Below are 19,533 nucleotides of genomic sequence, written 5' to 3'. Positions count from 1 at the left end.
GTACCTGGCCACAGGTGGCGCTGGTAAGTACACCCCCTTCTAGTATTGTGATAGCTGGCGTATCCCTCCATAGAATTCTGTCGGGCAACGGAGTTGACAGCTACATGATTATCGGGTAAGTTTAATATTGAAAAGTGTTATATACCTCTAAACAGCAAAAGAAAATGTGGAAACATGCTGCAAGATTTGCTTTTAAATAATAAAATGTCCCAGCTTTGTTAATTTTAGCCTATTAAGGCTAAACCCCACTTCATTTTGCATAAAGGGATAACAACCATGTGCAATGAAAGTTGAGATAGTTACATAGAAGTACCTAATCTGAATTGTAACCGCTGCATAACGTGCTAATTCATTTTAAGGATCAATAACTATATCTGTGAAGCATACAAGAAGCAAAGGTCCCAGGTCATTACCCTGAGGAATACCAAGCTCAACTTTTATATGGAGCAGTCCATATTGGGTTTGCAATCAACTTAAAATATCAAGTACAGTATTGCAGTATATAGTAAAACTGGATATCAAATGCCACAGAACTCACACAATCCAGTGATTGAATAAAAAAAATTTTAACATTTTTCTTTCTCCTAAGATCAAACAAAAATTTGGAGGTTGGACAATTCAAAAGAACCCGTATTGATCAAGAAAAATAAAACTGAGCCATTTCATGAAAGCTCTCCCACAACCTAGACCCACAAAACACTGCCATTTAATTTTTTTTTTTTTAATTTCACTTATTTAAGTGTTTTCTTTTCTGTATATCTTTACACATTGACAAAAGGGGATGCATCTTCAGAGAAAAGAGGAAGGAAGTGATATTGCCAGTAGTTCAGTGATATAGGAAATGATGGCCAAATGAGCTGATTTATAAAATTTTGTAGAAAAATACAATTCAGATAAGGCACAAACTTTGGTACAACCCTAGAGTCCTCCTTTCAACCCACAGCAAGTCAATACAGAGAACATCCGATTTGCCTACTCTCTTTCCCGATGGTAAGGCTAGTAAAAAAGAATCTTGAGAGTCAGACCTCTGTCTGACAACATTCTCAAATGCATTTACAAGATACATCTCATCTTAGAGCCTTGAGAATAAGGGTCACATGCCACTCTAGGTGCTTGAGGTGATGGGGTAGGCAGGACTGCTCAAAGCTCCCCACAAACATAGACAACCATCATGAAGGGAGAAAGATAAATTCCCTTCAGTCAAAAGACCGTACTCCAGACTGAGTGATAACCTTTCCAGCCATGACTAAGAGGTGCTTCACTCGATGAAGAAAGATGAAGAAGTCAATTTTTTGCAATAGAGAAGCTTTGATAGGGGACATACCAATACCCCTTTTATGACACCAATCAGAGAAAATGGCCCACCTTCCCTGGGAGACAGCTACAGAGGTCTGTAGCAAGTAACCGGACATCTTTTGTGCAGACCTCACAAAAGACCTCTCACTTAAAGGAGAACTTGGATAGTCTATGAATGTGGAGTGCAATGGACAAAAAAAGGATAATTCAAATGGTAACTGCCTCAACTAGAAATGCAAATAGACTGGGACACCAATAAGCATGTGTCCAGCTGGTGGCAACCAGGCTCATCCTGAGGCTTGGTGCAATCAAAACATAGTTGATCAGCTGGCAAAACAGGCTGCAATAAGGAAAATCCTAGGTATCCAGGTGAACCCAAGAGTATTGAAAGGCATCCCCAAACACTGCCATGGGTCTGGATGGGGGAGCAAAACTATGTCCCTACAATCAGGAACCTGGTGATTGAACTTTTCTACTAATAAATTCCTCTTGCCAGGATGTATCTGGCTTATAGCCTATGGCATTGGTACACCACACAGATGTGCCTTGAGTGTGAGGGTGGCAAGATCTTCTTTAGCTTACAAAGCAAGAGTATTCAGATCCAAAGACCTGACCAAAAAATGTACCAGGACTGTAAAATAATTCAGCAATGGTAGCTCTAGAGAAGATCTTGATTCTTGAGGGGCACTGAGATGTCTATTAATGAACAAGGTCTTACCTGGGGGCAGAGCCAAGGTTGTCTTACGCAGTTCTTTACACTTACAGATGAGTGCAAGAACATCCACATAGGAACATTACTAACGCAGGGTTCTCTGCTTTTATTGGCACTGGGCCAAAATCTGGTACCTGTGGGGGGGAAAAAATGCAGAGTACCCTCAAACCTCACAAGGGTTAAGGTTCTGTATGCTGCTCCAGAGATCTACCACTCCCAGCAAAAATTAGCAATCTGAACCAAGGACAGAACCTGAAACATGATTGGGGCATAATAATGGACCAGGCTTGTAGTCAACTGGGATCTCTAACATTGATCAAGGTAGAGATAGTAAAAGTACCTCAGACTCTTCCATCTGTTGATCGAGGTGGAGAAGGAGCGCTGATCCAATGGATATGTGCACAGAGCTGTGACCCCTCAAATAACAGCTGCCCGCAAGTTTGCAGTGATGATTTCAAGAGTTACTAGCTTTTCAACACACTATATAATGATACAACATTCAGAGAAGGGAACAGCAGTTCACCCTCCAGGTAGAAAAGGTGAAGGACAGCTTCCCGAAGTTCTTCCAACACATGGCCGACGGAATGTGTACATGGACCTGTATGGGGCTATATACCCTTATCCACCTGGCTTGGCTAATGGGATAGCCAGGGGAACCCAAGTCACAGCCCTGTTACACAGGGCCTGGCATCACCAGAGTCATCCTCTCCTCCTTCCCTCCCTGAAAGAGAGGTAGCATTATCAAGAGCCCTTTCCTAATGACTATGACTGGCCTTCCTGGACTTCTAGAAGAAGCATCAGAATCAGAATTGAGTAAAGAAGAGCTGGAGGAAGAGGAGCAAACTCACTTCTTCCTCTTACCAACCTACTTCTCAGGCTCTGCAAGTATAGAAATCAAGGTTTGAGCACCCATTAACAAAGATCCCTTAAGAGGAGAAACCACAGAGAATGTTCTACCAGGAACCACACACTAGGTGTTAGTTTTTCAACACAGGATACAGCAGTGCCCCATCACAGAGAAGGGAGCAGAATCCGCCGTCCAGCTATGAAAGGTAAAGGATCTTGCCTCAGCTCTTCCAACACGTGGCCAGCAAAAAGTGAACACAAGGCCATGCACCTCTGCCCCACATAGCTACTACAGGAGCCAGGGGAACCCAAGCCTCATCCCCAGGGACCACACGGGTGTTGTCCACACCTGCCCTAAATGAGAGAAGGTGTCTCCATAAGCCTTAGTCTTACAATTACGACTGGCATTATTATAATTGTATCTACTTTGACTTCTTTTAGAAGAAAGAGAAAATGTGTAGGAATCTGAATCAGAAGAGGAGGACAGGGAGGAATCACTGGAAGAGTAAGTGGTTGCTATAATACAAACCACAACCGTGGGGATCACTGTCACAGAGGAAGTGGCAGGTATATAGTACTCACTAGCACTCATAACACAGACGCAGGGGCTGGAATCACAAACACAAGGAGGGACGGACCCACCGGACTTTGGTCACAGATGCAGGAATGACAAAAACAGGGGTAATAGGAAGTCAGTTGTTCTTTTGATGAATGTACTGTAAATGCTTTGCAGTGCATGCATGCACATGCTGCGTCAGAACTGCGGAATCACTTCATTTGAGAATTCTATTTCCGATTGTGCGTGCTGTGGAGCATGAGCGCACGAGACTGTGTATCCAATTCAAACGACGATTCCTTCCCCGAGAAGTGGGAACAGTCTGGAGCAGGTGAGCAAGAATTAGAAACCACTTCGTTAGTAAATTTCTCATCAGAGAGGTGTGAGCACTCTGTGATTCGCAAGTGCGCCTTAGAGTGCAGCAAGAATGATTATTAACTTCATAATAGCGTTCATTTTTTGAGTAGTAGACACAGTCTAAAGCAAACTCTGGGGGTGTGAGCGCACTTGGTACGTGAGCAAGGCTGAGGACCAACCTCAAGAGGGTAGCTCTTTAGGAGCATACTTACACTCTGGGAATGCGCAAAAATGACGATTAACAAGAACTAGCTCTTTTTAAAGCACATACCTATACTACAAAGCTTGTTTGCATGCCTTAGGAAATGTAAGAGAATAAGGAACTGATTCAAGATCATCTTCAGATATAAGTGTGCTCTGGGATGTGAGGTGTGCACACGAGGATGAGGATCTACCTCAAAATTTGATTCATCATCAGAGGAATATATACACTCTGGGGAAATCCTTCGTCCGAACGAACAATACACACCTTTACACATGAGGCACACCTTAGAGAGCATGTAAAAAAAGAGAGTAAAACTCATCAGAGAACTCTTCTACGGATGATTGAGTGCACTCTGAGTTGCAGAAGCATGATGGCAAGGTTTGTTTCTACCTTCTTGCAACGACTCCAGCAATCCAACCTCAGAAGGGATGTGAGCATGCTTTGTGCAGTTAATTGGTGACCATTTTCACTGAGAACTGGTATGAATGGGAGGAAACTGGTTGACCACAGAAGAAGCATTCCTTTTCTGCTTTTGGGAGGTGGGTAACAGCCGGAGAGACTACTTCCAAAGAAGAGGTCAAAATGGTCCTGAGAGGGGGAAGGGAAGGGGAACACAACCACTTCTTCTCTCTCCTATTCATCTTCATATCAAGTGGTAATGAAACGCTTACTTGTTGACAACTTTACAAATAAAAGTTTGGGCAAAACTGGAGGGGGTGAAGCCAGGCACTGCTTCTGTGATAGAAGAAGTGGCAGCAATGAGAGACTGTGAAGTTGCAGTTTCTGTGTGGATGGAATGCCCTCCAAGCCTAAATAAGGCCACAGCATCTTCAAAGCCAAGGACTTGGCCTCATTCATGTCATGCTCACTTCACTAAGGAGTGAAAAGTGGTATTCACCTGATATATCGGGGGAACTGGATAAAACTAAAGTACGGTACCCTTCACTCCGCTAACTGATATGGAAGATATTGGTCATTCTGATTCTTCACCAACCCTAGAAGTGGGAAAAAGGTTGAAGGGGAGAATATCCGAGGGTAAAAGAGGAGAACTATTATAGTGGATTTCTTCTCTCTCTAGGAAAACCCCAAAGGAGAAAAGTCCCGCTTTGCCTTCCTCTTTCATCTCTTGCTGTACTCTACCCACTGTGGCAACAACAATTCATCAAAGTCATTACACGGGGAAGACCATGACCAGTCATTCCCCAGGTAATAAAGATAAAAGGAATGGGGGTCACTGTTACTCCAAGGTACCACAGCATGCCCGCACGTTTCTCTATTCCGCGAACAACAAGCACACACTGTGAAAAGAAAAAGACAAAAGATTTAATCAGCCTGTAATGTTCAGCAGCTAAAGTCAAGGTGGCTTACTGGAGTTGGTGTACTGGCAGGGGAATTTGTTTACCCGCCCCTTGCTAATAATTACTGACACCATATTTTTTAACAACAGTTTCCAATTTTGCTGAAATTATGCTCCTTTTAAAAGATGATGGTTTTTAATCATATAGAAAAAATAAACAACTCAAACTAAAAAGTATGAGTAAAATATTAAAAAGCTTTGGATAGAACGCAATAATGCAACCAAATTTATTGAGGTCGAAGATAAAAATGATGGGTCTTTGACAGAAGGGAGGGCAAGACTATCTCACTCATGCGCATCACCTGTTGTTAACCACCTTGTTAATAAATTCAACGGCCGTTCCAACTCCATTGAAGACATTCCCTATTTCAAAGGATGAAAGGTTTATATATGCATAGGAACAAATACTGTACTACAATTTATGTAAATAAAACTTCAAGGAAGTTACCTTTATAATTCCACTGAAGGTAAATAAGAAGCCATGCTCTTCTGTAGACAGCTATAATCTTCACATGCAAAATGGTAAGCCAGTTGGGAAGGTTGAGCGTATCACACCCTGAAATGAGGAAATCAGCCTTAGACAAATTTCCAGAAACATGCCTTTAAGACAGAAAAATTAAATTACTGATACTGCACTATGCTTACATAGAGTACATTACAGTGCACATTATCCTGTAAAATATCTATTTTGTTACAAATTAAATTTCCACCTTTAACTCAATCCTCAGAGAAATTTAAAAGCTAAGCAAAATAAATGTATAAGTGGAAGCTCTACATACGATCTTAATTCATTCCGGGAACTGCTTCGTATGTTAAAACGATCGTATGTTGTAGCAAATATTCCCATAAGAATACACTGTAATTTGTATAATTCGTTCCACAGCCAAAAAACCCATGATAACTCCTTAATAAATTGCTACACATAATTACACATAACATTAATACAATTGCATAATACAGAAAGATCTAAAAAAGAATGATAATAAATAATAAATAAAAAAGGGGTTTTTATTGACACTTTACCTTAGAGACAGGCCAACGCAGGTGTAAGAATTGCTAGGCAGGAGACAGAAGATCAGCGAGGAGGTAGAGATGGAGACTGCGATAACGTACCGTAACTTACTATAACATACACTACGTGAACTTTAACCTAACTTAGCTTATTTTTTTTTTATTTTTATATTTTATATTTTTTTTACATTCTTTTTTCTTTTTTATTTTTAATTTGCATCACTTTCACTCAATACGAGTCTTACTTTTCTTTGCTTCACTTTCTTTCTCTTCATCACGATCACTAGACCGCTCCATAGATTTTTTAAAGAAACTATCTCAAAGAAAGTTGCTTGGTACGGCTTTTCAGAATTTTTCTGAAATGAGTTAAACAGACATCATCGAATTGCGAAACTACACGGTAAACCTGAAGTTTCTGTGGGTGAAGCTTATTGATGAAATCAACCACGTGTTGACGATATGCCAACATCTGTTTTATTTCACCCGAACTTAAGATGTGACCTACCTCCTCATCTCCTCCAACTTACTCAATTGCGTTTGGAACTCATCATGCTGCATGGCTTGCAGGTCCTTGAGTTCCTTGGTGGTGAGCTCTTCATGATGCTCATTGACGAGTTCAGTGATGTCATCTTCATCGACCTCCAGACCCATGGACTTGTCAAGGGATACAATCTCTTCTACGTCTTCCTCTACGGCAAGCACAGGTTCAGGGTCGGGGCAAAAACCTTTAAAATCTCTGGGAGAAACAGCATCAGGCCAAAGCTTCTTCCAAGCTGAATTCAGTGTCCGACGAGTTACTCCCTCCCAAGCCTGATCTATGATCTTTAAGCAGTGCACGATATTGAAATGGCTCCTCCAAAATTCACACAAAGTTAAGTTGGTGCTTTGCGTGACATTAAAGCACTGCTTAAATAAGTGCTTAGTGTGGAGCTTCTTGAAATTAGAGATGACTTGCTGGTCCATGGGCTGGAGGATAGGGGTGGTGTTTGGTGGAAGATACAGCACTCTGATGAATTTGTACTGGTCAATGATATCATCTTACGAGTCCTGGGGGGTGAGCGGGTGCATTATCAAAGCAAAGCAAGCACTTCAAAGGCAAATTCCTTTCCTGAAGGTACTTCTTGCCAGCCGGGCCGAGAACTAGGTTTACCCATTCAACAAAGATATGCCTAGTGACCCAAGCCTTAGAATTAGCACGCCACAAAACATGCAGCATGTCCTTATTGATTCTATGCGCCTTAAATGCCCTAGGGTTTTCGGAATTGTAAACCAATAATGGCTTTATTTTGCAGTCCCCGCTGGCGTTGGCACAAAGGGCAAGAGTCAACCGATCTTTCATAGGCTTATGTCCAGGCATTTTCTTCTCATCGGAGGTAATGTATGTTCGAATAGGCATCTTTTTTCAAAACAGACAGGTTTCATCACAGTTGAAAACTTTCTGCTCTACGTAGCCTTCCTCCTCCATGATCTTTTCGAACTTCTTAACAAAATCGTTAGTAGCCTTGGTGTCCGAACTTGAAGCCTCTCCGTGCCGAACAACTGAATGAATCCTGGTCCGCTTCTTAAATTTCTCGAACCAACCTTGAGACGCCTTGAATTCCTCCGTCGTAGGATCGGTTGAACTCTCCCCCGCGTCACCCCCAGAGCCCGCCGCCTTCAATTCACAATAGATAGCGCTGGCCTTCTCACAAATGATCATTTCAGTGATCGTATCGCCAACAATCTCTTTGTCCTTTATCCATATCAACAAAAGGCATTCCATCTCTTCCAGGGTAGTGCTACGACGTTTAGAAATAATGGGGATCCCCTTCGATGGTTTGACTGCTTTAATGGCTGCCTTCTGTTTGATGATCGTCGAGATCGTAGACATATTCCGGCCATATTGTTTAGCCAGATCGCTCACACGAAAATCGCGCTCATGTTTTTCTATAATTTCCTTCTTTAGTTCTAATGAAAGCATTGACTTCTTCCTTTTCTCACCGCTACTACTTCCTGAACCGAAACTAAGCTTCTTAGGACCCATGATTATACGTAAAATAAAAAAACAAAACGTGAAAAAGAAAGATAAAAAGCACTGTTAATAACAGAGCGAACAGAGGACAACCACACGATGCGCACGAGAACAGAGAACTGATCAAGGCGATGCTCGATGGCGTCCCTCGGACGTGCTGCCGTCTACCGGCGTAAAGAAGAAACTACGATCGACACTTCGAGAAAATTCTACACATATGATCTACTTCGGATATTGGAGCAAGACTTCGGGTGTCGACACGAAAATTTGATAAAATTTTACATCGGGTGTTGGAACAATCGTATGTAAAGACAATCGTATATAGAGGTTCCACTGTATATGTAATTAACAGAAACAAAAATCCCTGTACAGTACTCTTTTTAAATAATTTAACAAAAATGTTTACACTAAGATAAAACAAAAGAAAATGAGAAATTCGTAGATAATTTGTATTTTTCCTAATGACACAAACCTTTCGCTATTTTTTTAGGGGTATTACTTTCGGCGAAGCTGAAATGACGAGCCATTAAAATTTAGCAAGGGTTATCTACCCATTCCACTAGTTAGCGGGTATAGGAGGGGTAGCTTGCTACCTCTCCCGCTTACATACCGGTGATTTAGCTCACTTTGCTTGGAGGTAGGACTTCAAGGGGGATAGGACAAGTTTGTAAAAATAGCTAAAGGTTTGTATCGTTAGAAAAAATACAAATTACCTATGAATTTGTCATTTGTTCCGTAACTGGAATACAGACCTACGCTATTTACTTAGGGGTGACCCACCCATTAAGAGGAGTGGACATCCCTACCAATATGACAAATTTGTAGATAATTTGTATTTTTCCTAACTATGCAAACCTTAACTATTTAATAGGGGTATTACTTTCAGCGTAGCTGAAATGACGAGCCATTAATTTTTAACAAGGGTTAACTACCCATACCTCTAGTTAGCGGGGATAGGGGAGGGTAGCTTGCTACCGGCCCCCCTCACACACCTGTGATTGAGCTTACTTTGCTTGGAGGTAGGACTTCTAGGGGGATAGGGCTGACAGGTAAGTTTGCTTAAATAGCTAAGTTTTGTATAGTTAGTATACAAATTATCTACGAATTTGTCATTTGTTCCTTAACTGGAATACAAACCATGCTATTTAACAGGGGTGACTCACCATTAGGAAGGGTGGACGTCCCAGCCAATCTGGCTTTTGGCTTTACCCGGGGGCTCCTTATCTGAGTGTATCAGTACTAAAAAGTAAAGAGTCCCTGCACCTCGCTAAAGCGGCCTACGCAAGCTGTGTGTTGAGGTATGTAGAAGTGTGACTGTCCTAGTAAAGTTATTCAGAGTTCTTTAGAAGGAAAAACTGTGTAACTAGGACTTTCCCAATACCACCTCCTCAGGGTATGGGGACGCAACAGTATTAGTCTTAATACTAGGTACACAAGGGAGCATGGTTTACCTGCAGTGGTTTGAGGTCAGCTATGCAGAGAACCCAGGATGCTGCTTTCCACAAGAGAGGGGAGAATGAAGAAAAGAATAAGGGCCAGTCAAACCTTTTCATTCATGCAGACTAAAACCGGGTAACAATGCCCTCAACCTTCTGCTAGTTGTCCAATAAGGAGCTTGAGGTTTTAAGCCAGCTGTTGTGTAGCCACCACAGGACCGATAGAGAACGTGTCGAGTCTCCTGTGGGTCACGTCTTGCAGGTAGTGGGATGTGAATGTGGTCTTGAAGCTTGAAGAACCTGCGTCACTGAGAAATTTCTCTTGAATGCCAGGGACGTAGCTACGCCCCTGACATCATGAAACTGGGGCGACCTGAAGGGGGAGGGTCTGGATTCAGTGCATGGTCTATGACCTAGCGAATCCATGCTGAGATGGTGTTTTTGGTGACCCTCCTCTTGGTCCTTCTTGTGCTGACGAATAGTGCAGGCACACGAGGACGGGCTGCGGCTGTTCTATTAAGATACTGCCTCAAACTCCTCACTGGGCATAGCAAGAGATGGTCTGGGTCATCTGATACAGTACGGAGACTAGAAATCCGGAAGGAGCCGAATTGTGGATCCGCTACTCCCAGGTTCTGAGTTTTAGCAATAAACTCAGGGACGAGGCTGAACGTTACCTCTCCCCATCCCCTTGAATGGGCGATGTCGTATGAGAGACCATGAAGTTTGCTGACTCGCTTGGCTGAAGACAAAGCTAGTAGGAACACCGTCTTCCAAGTCAGGTGGCGATCGGTTGCCTGGCGTAATGGTTCATAGGGGGGTCTCTTAAGAGACCTGAGAACTCGAACCACGTTCCATGGGGGAGGTCTCACTTCTGATTGGGGGCAGGTAAGTTCTTAACTCAGTATGAGTAAGGAAAGTTCTAGCGATGAAGAAATGTCCATTCCTTTTAGTCTGAAGGCGAGGCTGAAGGCTGAGCGATAGCCTTTTACTGCCGAGACTGACAGGTGCATTTCTTCATGCAAATACATGAGAAACTCCGCTATTGCTGGAATAGTGGCATCAAGTGGAGAGATACCCCTTCCACGACACCAACCACAGAAGACTTTCCACTTTGCCTGGTAGACTGCTGCTGATGACTTACACAGTTATCCAGACATAGTTATGAAAATCCTCTCTGAGAGAGGAGATTCGCTACGACTTTGTGGAATATGTTGGCATGTGGTTGTTTGAGTAGATTGTGTCGTGGAGGGAGTTCTCTTGGGGGCTCCGTTAGGAGCAGCAGAAGGTCCAGAAACCATTCTGCGTGATGCCATAGCGGAGCTATGATTGTCATTGAAAGATTGACCGATTTTCTGGTCTTGTTGAGTACCGTCCTCATCAAACAGAACGGGGGAAAGGCGTAAACGTCAATGTTATCCCACCATTGTTTGAAAGCATCTTGCCAGAGACCCTTGGGGTCTGGGACTGGGGAACAATACAGTGGGAGCCTGAAGTTCAAGAGGTCCACAGTCGGAGAACCCCACAAAGTCAGGACTTTGTTGGCTACTAGATGATCCAAAGACCACTCAGTACTCATTATCTGAGACACTATGCTCAGGTTGTCGGCGAGCACATTCCTTTTGCCCGGAATGAAGCGTGCCCATAGTGGTATCAAGTGGATTTCGGCCCATCTCGGTATCTTTACTGCTAGATGGGATAGCTGCTGCGAAAATGTACCTCCTTGCTTGTTGATGTTAGAAGCTACAGTGGTGTTGTTGCTCATCACCACCACTGAGTGGCCCGCCAGGAACTGTTGAAGAGCCAGAAAGATGGCCTTCATTTCTAGGAGATTTATGTGGAGGTACTTTTCTGACTCTGACCAGAGGCCTGAGGTCGTGTGGTGCAGCACGTGGGCCCCCACCCTTTTTTTTGAAGCGTCTGAGAACAGCATCAAATCCGGGGGGAGGCCAAGAAGGTCCACTCACTTTCGTAGGTTCTCGTCTGTCACCCACTACTGGAGGTCTGTCTGTCCCGCTGATCCCATGGGGATCCGGATGTCCAGGGAATAGCGAGTTTGATTCCACCGGGACTTGAGTTGCCACTAAAGGGATCTCATCCTCAGGCGACCATTGGGAACTAGACGGGCCAGCGATGAAAGGTGACCGAGAAGACGTAACCATGTTTGGGCTGGAAATTCTACTCGTCTCAGCCTTGTTATCCTGTCATCTGATGGGAAGGCTTTGTGGAGATTGGTGTCTATGATCATGCCTAAGTATACCAGTCTCTGTGTAGGAAGCAGAGAAGACTTCTCGAGATTTACCATGATCCCAGATCCTGGCAAAGTCTCAGAAGTTTGTCTTGGTGTTGAAGAAGGGTTGACACCGAGTATGCTAGGATGCCAATCCTGTGTGCCCAAGATGACACTAGTCCAAATACTCTGGTGAAAACTTGGGGTGCTGTGGAAAGACCGAAGCACAGCACCTTGAACTGGTACTTTCTGTTGTCTAGGCTGAATCTTAAGTACTTCCTTGAAGACGGATGGACTGGGATCTGGAAGTAAGTGTCCTTTAGGTCCAGTGTACACATGAAGTCCTGAGGTCTTAATGCTAGTCTGACCGTGTCTGCCGTCTCCATGCTGATCGGAGTTTGTTTGACAAACTTGTTCAGGGCTGAGAGGTCGATGACTGGTCTCCAGCCTCCAGACGCCTTTCTTACAAGAAAGAGTCGACTGAAGAAGCCTGAGGACTCGTCGAGGACCTCTTGGAGAGCACCCTTCTTCAACAGGGTCTGGACTTATGCCCGAAGGGCCTGCCCCCTTGTCGATCCCATGGCAAGAGAGTCTATTGACACTGGATTCCTGGTCAGGGGAGGTAGAGATGTTATGAACGGGACGCGATATCCTAGACGGATCACGGAGATTGTCCAGGAATCGGCTCCGAGTTGCTTCCACCTGTCTGAGCAACTTTGTAGGCATCCCCCCCACTGGTGGAATTGCAGGGGGAGTGCCTATCCTAGCATTTGCGACCTTGGCTGCTCCCTCTAGGATTATTTCCTCCCCTGGAGGAAAGGGCTTATTAGACACCATTATCTTTGCTGCTGTTTTTTTCGTCGTTGCGGTCTAGTTGGACGTGACTGCTGGGGTGCTGGAAGTTTATAGGGCTTAGTCGTTAAAGCCCTATGGAGGAGGGAGTCTTGATGAGACTTCCTCCACCTCTCAGCAGCAAGTTCCACATCCTTAGGCTCAAACAGATGGGTCCCCTCTAGGGAGGAATGTCTGAGCATATTTATCTCTATGCTAGGGACCTCCTGGTGGAACCTCTCAGACACTGCATCTCAACGTTTCAAGATGGTGTTTGCCCACAAGTTCGAGACTTGGTGGGCAAGAAACTCAATTGTGCAAGTGCCTGAGAGTAAGACGGTTTCCATAGCTTTCCTGGTACGTTCCTTGGAAAAATGCTCAGATCGTATCAGGATACCTAAGGTCCCTACCCAGATGTCCAGCCACAAGTAGCTTGCATCGCATACGTGGTGACCTTTCCCGATTAAGGATCTCAGTTGCCAAGAACGAGACCTGCCGGTTGGAGTATCTCTCAAGAAGGACTCCCCTGGTTAGCTCTTCCAAAGAGTGGTGAAGAGGAAGAGCTGAACTGGGTTCCTCCAGGATCTCAAAGTACTTCCTCTGCTGTACGCGAGGAGGAGGGAGGAGCTTGTTCGTAGCGCCGGCACGGTTAGAGGAGGCAAACTCAGAGAGCTGTTGGGAGATCTTGTCCCTGGTACTCTTCACCCCTTGAGACCAGGGCAGGGCTGCACTGGTCTTTGAGGATTTCTGAGTACCTAAGACCGAGTCTTTGCCCTCTCGAGGGGGTATCTCTGGGGCGGAAAACCCATTGAGAACCCTCATTAGAGTCAGAACCTGCCAGAATACATGTTCTGACACTTGTTAGTCTCCTCCTGCTGTAGGACTTGCAGCGTAGTCTCCTTCTATCCCCAAGAGCTCTTCTTGGGGTGAGTCACGGACATTCCCCAAGTGGCTGGCTGTCTCCATTCTAGCCATAATGGAGGACTTTGGCATTTTGGAGTCTTTGGACTCCTTCCAAGGAAGGAGATAAGACTCCAACATCGAAGACCTATGTTTCGTGTCCCTCCTGGTCTCAGATTGCAGGGAAATCTCCGCGTGAGGAGAGGTTTCCTCCATTGGTGCGAGGGAAGAGTGTCTCTCCTCACGTGGTTCCCTTGGTGACGGAAGGTCTTCATCCGACAGGGAGGGAGAGTCTCTCTGAGAAACTGGAGAAACTTGTCTCGATGGTCCGCACGGAGTCAGCTTCGCCCTCGGGGAAGTGACCGCGTCAGAAACTCCTTTTCCTCTTCAAAGGGGTAGAGGAAGCCATGGTTCCGTGTATCAAGTCTTAGAGCTATACGTCGCTCTGATGAGCGATCAGACAGGACTGGCTTGAAAGCCTGTGTTACAGCTCTGAACCAAGGCTGCTGACTGATGGATGCACTGTCAGACAAATCCCCTGAAGGGAAAGGGACCAAAGATTCCCTACGAGGCGTCACTGTAATAGGTGGGTCCCCCTTAGAAGGCAGTTTAGGGATCCGGAATCCCTCTGCTTGCTCGTGTTTCCCTTCCCGTGCAGTGTGCGCTGGTATGCGTTTGCGGGGAGGGGAATAAGGCGATGACGACTTTGCCGGGTGAAGATTCTGCGCTCGTGCCTGTTGGTGTGCGTGCTCGCGCACGGGAGAATATTGGTACTCGCGCGTGGGAGAATATTGGCGCTCGCCATGAGCACGCAGGAGAATATTGGCGCGCGAGCGGGCGCACGAGAGTGTTGGCACGCGTCTGTAGGAGAGAGTTGGCGCGTGGGTACATGGTGACGCGCGCATATCTCTGTGCGTGCGCGCGGGAGATAGTTGGCGCGCAGGTGAGCGCGAATGTTCAGGAGAGCGTTGGCGCGTAGGTGAGGGCTGCAATATGATTGCTGTATCACCTACAGACTTGTGCGCAGGAGAATAATGGCACGCAGGTACTCATTGGAGCGCCGGTTGGCGCGCAGGGGAGCACTGGCGATAAAAGACGCACATGTTGGCGCGCAGAAGAGCGTTGGCGCGTAGGAGAGTAAGGGCGCGCAGGTGAGCAGGAGAGTGCTGGCACACAGGTGAGCGTTGGCACGCAGGTGGGTGCTGGCGCGTAGGACATCGTGGGCGCTGGCGCGTAGGAGATTGTGGGCGCTGGCGCGTAGGAGATTGTGGCCACAGGGCGTGTAGGCGCAGAAGGGCGCTGGCGCGCAGGAGACCGCAAGCGCGCTGTGGTACGTTGGAGCGTGGGCGACCATGGGCGTGCGCGCGCACGATGCGCAGGTGAACGTGGGTACGCAGGAGAGCTCTAACGTGTAGGCGAACGGTGGCGCGTGAGACTGCTGCTGTCTGTGAAGGCGAGCAGGTGGAGGGGCGCGCTGAAGAGCTGTGTGAGTGACCAGCTGCTGGTGAGCTCTGAAGGTCTGGGCGCGTGGGCGTGTAGCGCGCAGGATGAGCTGTCGAGTGATGGCGCGCAGCTGCGCACTTTGGTGGAGCTACAGTGGGCTCTACCAGTGACAAGAATGGTGATGGTAGGTCGGCAGGTCTGGAGGATGGATGGTCGGCGTGCCCCTTACTAGAACGACCATCCACCGAAGGCGATCGCGAACAATCAGCAGAGAGGTCCAGGACCGAAGTCACAAGACTGGTTGCAAGTGCTGTGATGGTCGATGTATGAAGGTCTGACAGAGGAGGCTCCTCTGCGGGGGACTGCAGTGACGGCGATGAACCAAAGAGGCGCCTCTCAACCGCTGGTGAAGGAAGGCTTTTAGGGCAAAGAGGAACGCGAGCCTTCCGACGGATGCACCCTCAGGGGGCCGTTGGATCAGCAAGTTGACCATCAGCAGTCCTTCGAAGAGGAGTCTCTATAAGTAAACTCCCCGAGGGAGAGAAACACTTGCAGGTGAGAGAGACATTGAACTTAGTTTCCTCCTCGGAGCATGGTCAGGAACGGGGAAAACGAAGTCGGCAGCAACCGCTGCAGAGTCTTGAGTGGCAGAGGAGATGGATGACACCGCATGAGACACCTCTGACACAACAACGTCGATAAGTGCCAGGGGATCTACCTCTGACAGCGACGATGATTGCTTAACAGATGCACCCATGCGGATGAACTGCAGTAGGGCTTCCTTGGAGACCGGACCCGTAAGCCCCAAGGAAGACCATATCTGTAAGAGAGGAGTTAATGACAAGGCCTCATCTCTTGAGACCCGCGGTTGGCCGATAATAACTTGGTCTACGCTACTACTCGACGGTCTCTCGTAAGAGACCGAACGAGAAGGAGATTCGGAGGAGGGTTGGGCGACGGAAGAAGAGGCCTTGGGTTTTTCTTCCTTCAAAGCAACCTTTGAAAGAGAAATATCCCGCTTAGACTTCTTCCGCCATCGCGCAAACCTCTCCCACTGAAAGGAAGACCACTCCCTACACGCGCAACACTTATTAACACTATCACACCGTTGACCTCAGCAGGCAGGACAAAGGGTGTGAGGATCAGTCTCCACCGCCGACATATGTCCTACAAGGGCGGCCGGAGAGTCAAGGGCAGGTGCGCATGGTCGCAGAAGTCAACTTCACACACACACAGTACTAAGAGAAAAGAAAAAACAAAAGTCATTAACGGTTGCCAATATTCGGCGAGAATGGAGAGCGGCAACGTCCATTCACCATCCGAGCCGAAAGCAAAGTAAGCTCAATCACATCACAGGTGTGTGAGGGGGAGCGGTAGCAAGCTACCCTCCCTACCCCATCCCCGCTAACTAGCGGTGTGGGTAGTTAACCTTGTTAAAAATTAATGGCTCGTCATTTCAGCTACGCCGAAAGTAATACCCCTATTAAATAGCGTAGTTTATATTCCAGTTACGGAACAAAGGGATGTACCCTTTGAAAGGGCAAACATCCACCGTGAGGGATCACAAGCGATCCACATAAGAGTCCAAGACCGAAGTCTGAGGTCTAGCGGCAGCATCGTCAGGAGAAGGCCCAGGAACAGGCAAAGGTTGAGGGCCAGAAGATGACAGATGAGGAGGCTCCTCTGTGGGGGGGAGGGGGAAGGCTGCGAAGACGAGGCGTCTTTCCACCAATGGCGAAGGGAGACCTCTAAGGAGAAGTGGAGGGTGAGCTCTGTGAGATCACCGACGCCCTCTGGGGGTTGGTGGATCAGCAAGCTGACCTTTAGAAGCCGCAGTCCTCCGCAGAGGACTCTCTATGAGTGAACTCCTCCTCCGAGGAGAAACACTCGCAGGAGACAGACGAAAGACTTAGCTCCCCCTCGAAGAAAGATCAGGAACGGGGGAAGTGCAGTTTTTCTTAACAATTCAATGGATTCCAAATATTGTTTTACAATGTCCGTTTTTTACCCCATCCGCTACTCCACCATGACTACCATAAAAAAAAGGCATCTCCCAGAAGGGAGTTCAATCCAACCTGAAATATGATATTTTCATAATAAAATAAATTTTTGGATATACTTACCCGCTGGTTATATAATGGCTAAAGTCCCTGATGCCTCGGCAGGAAATTCAAAATCTCTTGAGCAGCTTAGCGCAGATATGCCAGGTGTACCCCAGCGCCCTCGCGGTACAACAGGTAGAACTATACTCAACCAATTCAGATTTTCCATGTCCCAAGGGGTCTAGAGGGGAGGAGGGTGGGTCTAAAACTTATATAACCAGCGGGTAAGTACAGTATATTCAAAAATTTATTTTATTATGAAAATATAATTTTTAAATATAAAACTTACCCGCTGGTTATATAATGGCTGATTGACACCCATTGGTGGCGGGTCAGAGACAGCTGCATAATTAGAAATTCACTTAAGAGTTACATAAACAACTTAAGCGGTTCTAACCTGATAAGGAAGCTGACAGCAATGCTCTGCTTCATTTTGTCTGTTATCCTTAGGATATCCAGTGATCCACTCGGGGTTGATGATCTCTAGGAGCTGTCAAACGGTACAACCACCTATAACATGACAGGACCTCAACTAATACCCTTGTTCTGGGCGCTCTCTAGGAACAAAATGACCACCTGACTAGGTCAAATATTGCGGAAGATTGCCGACCAATCTTCACGTACAATCATAAAAATATAAATAACAGTTCCAAGAGAAGAACAAGGGTACTAGGAATTTAGGGAAATGTAGTGGAGGATGTTTCACCTACTACTGCACTCGTTGTTACAAGTGATCCCAAAACGTAGACGTCTTCATAAAGAGACTGGATACGGTAAAAGTAATGCGAGGCGAATACAGGATTACCCCTTCACAAGGCTGTATACGCGATGCTTTGCAGCGAACAGCTTAGTTTAAAAGTTACAGAAGTTTCTACAGCTCTAACTTTGTGAGTCTTTACTCTTTCAACATTTTATGATCTGTCACCCAACCGTGTGAAAGAACCTTTGTAATCAAAGTTTATACGAGATGATAGAGTGTTTTAGACATGGATAGCGCAGATTTCTTGACCGTGCACCCAAGAGTCATGAATAGACTCTTAACTTCTTTGTTCTTGTCCCGATAAAACTTCATCGTTTTAATCGGGCAAAAAACTCATCTCAGCCCTTCACAAACCAAATTCGAGAGGATAGTGATCCCGAAAGATTTAGGCTATGGATGAGAAAGATGTTTGTTAATGACCAAGAATCCAGGTTGCAAGGTACCTATGGCTTAACCAATGTGAAGTCCATGTTCTTGCTAAAAGAGTGAACTTCACTGACACTCAACTATGGTAGACTTACTCAGAAAGTCTCCAAAGTTAGGCCTTAAAAAGAGACCAAGTGTAAAGGGTCGGATCTGTCACTACCGCGAAACTCCAGAAACAGCCCCAAAATTCAGGCTGGCGCATCTTGCTGACGCCTCCAAGTCCTCTCAAATGATCCGAGAAGATCTATAAGGTCTCTATTTGATAGATCCAATCTTCTGCGTCTGAAGACAGATGCCCGCATACTCCTGTACCCTTTGATGGTTGAGGAGGAAAGAAAATGTGTTTACTTTTAAGGTCTAAGAAAAAATAGGCCACTTGTGTTAGAGTTACCAAATGAAGAGCCGGCTCTAGTTCTACACCACTCCATAAAACACTCTAATTGGGTTGTAAAACCTTGAGGCAAATGTACTTTGTACAAGCGAAAGCCTCAGCTGTCTCCTTTGAACAACCCTCTAGATCTTAGAGGTTTTCCGAAATACTGGAGGCAGCTAGACCTAAAGCTTGATGGTTTAACATAAAACGTTCGTGATCCTGACACGAGGAAAAGGACTAAAGACATGCTTCCAGCATGCACCCAGCATGGTCCCAGCATGAGTCCAGTATGGTTCCAGCATGCTGCCTACAATCAACATGTGAGAGAGAATCGGGATCTAGAACCGCCTCCCAAAACTCGGTCGCAAGAAACCGATATTAAAGCTAGGCTTGTTGAAAAGAAGCATCAACAACGTGAACCTCATGCTGTGAGCTTAAGACCTGATCGGGTGTAATCAGCGAGTGTTCAACAAACTTAAAACCAAAGCTTGACACGAGGGAGCGTTAGCTGCGAGGCCAGAGAGACACGAAGGAGAGACAATAGTCTGTTTACAGTGAACCCTCGCTACTTCGCGGTTCGACAATCGCGGATTCACCACTTCGCGGGGTTTTCCCATAACCCATATATATATACATATCGCGGATTTTCCGGAAAATTCGAAAATACCGCGAAATCTGAAG

General features: G+C 46.0%; 1 long non-coding RNA gene across 1 annotated transcript in view; it reads right to left on the bottom strand.

The window, feature by feature from the left end:
- LOC137632783 (uncharacterized) overlaps nt 1–19,533 on the bottom strand; it is a 275,903-nt gene that overhangs the window by 248,737 nt on the left and 7,633 nt on the right. The window contains exon 2 of the long non-coding RNA XR_011042122.1: nt 5,778–5,885. This is a non-coding gene — a long non-coding RNA (uncharacterized lncRNA). The remainder of the gene's footprint in view (nt 1–5,777; nt 5,886–19,533) is intronic.

Source organism: Palaemon carinicauda, chromosome 42 (genome assembly GCF_036898095.1).
Source record: "Palaemon carinicauda isolate YSFRI2023 chromosome 42, ASM3689809v2, whole genome shotgun sequence".
Lineage (NCBI taxonomy): Eukaryota > Metazoa > Arthropoda > Malacostraca > Decapoda > Palaemonidae > Palaemon > Palaemon carinicauda.
This window is presented reverse-complemented; position numbering and strand designations above follow the sequence as displayed.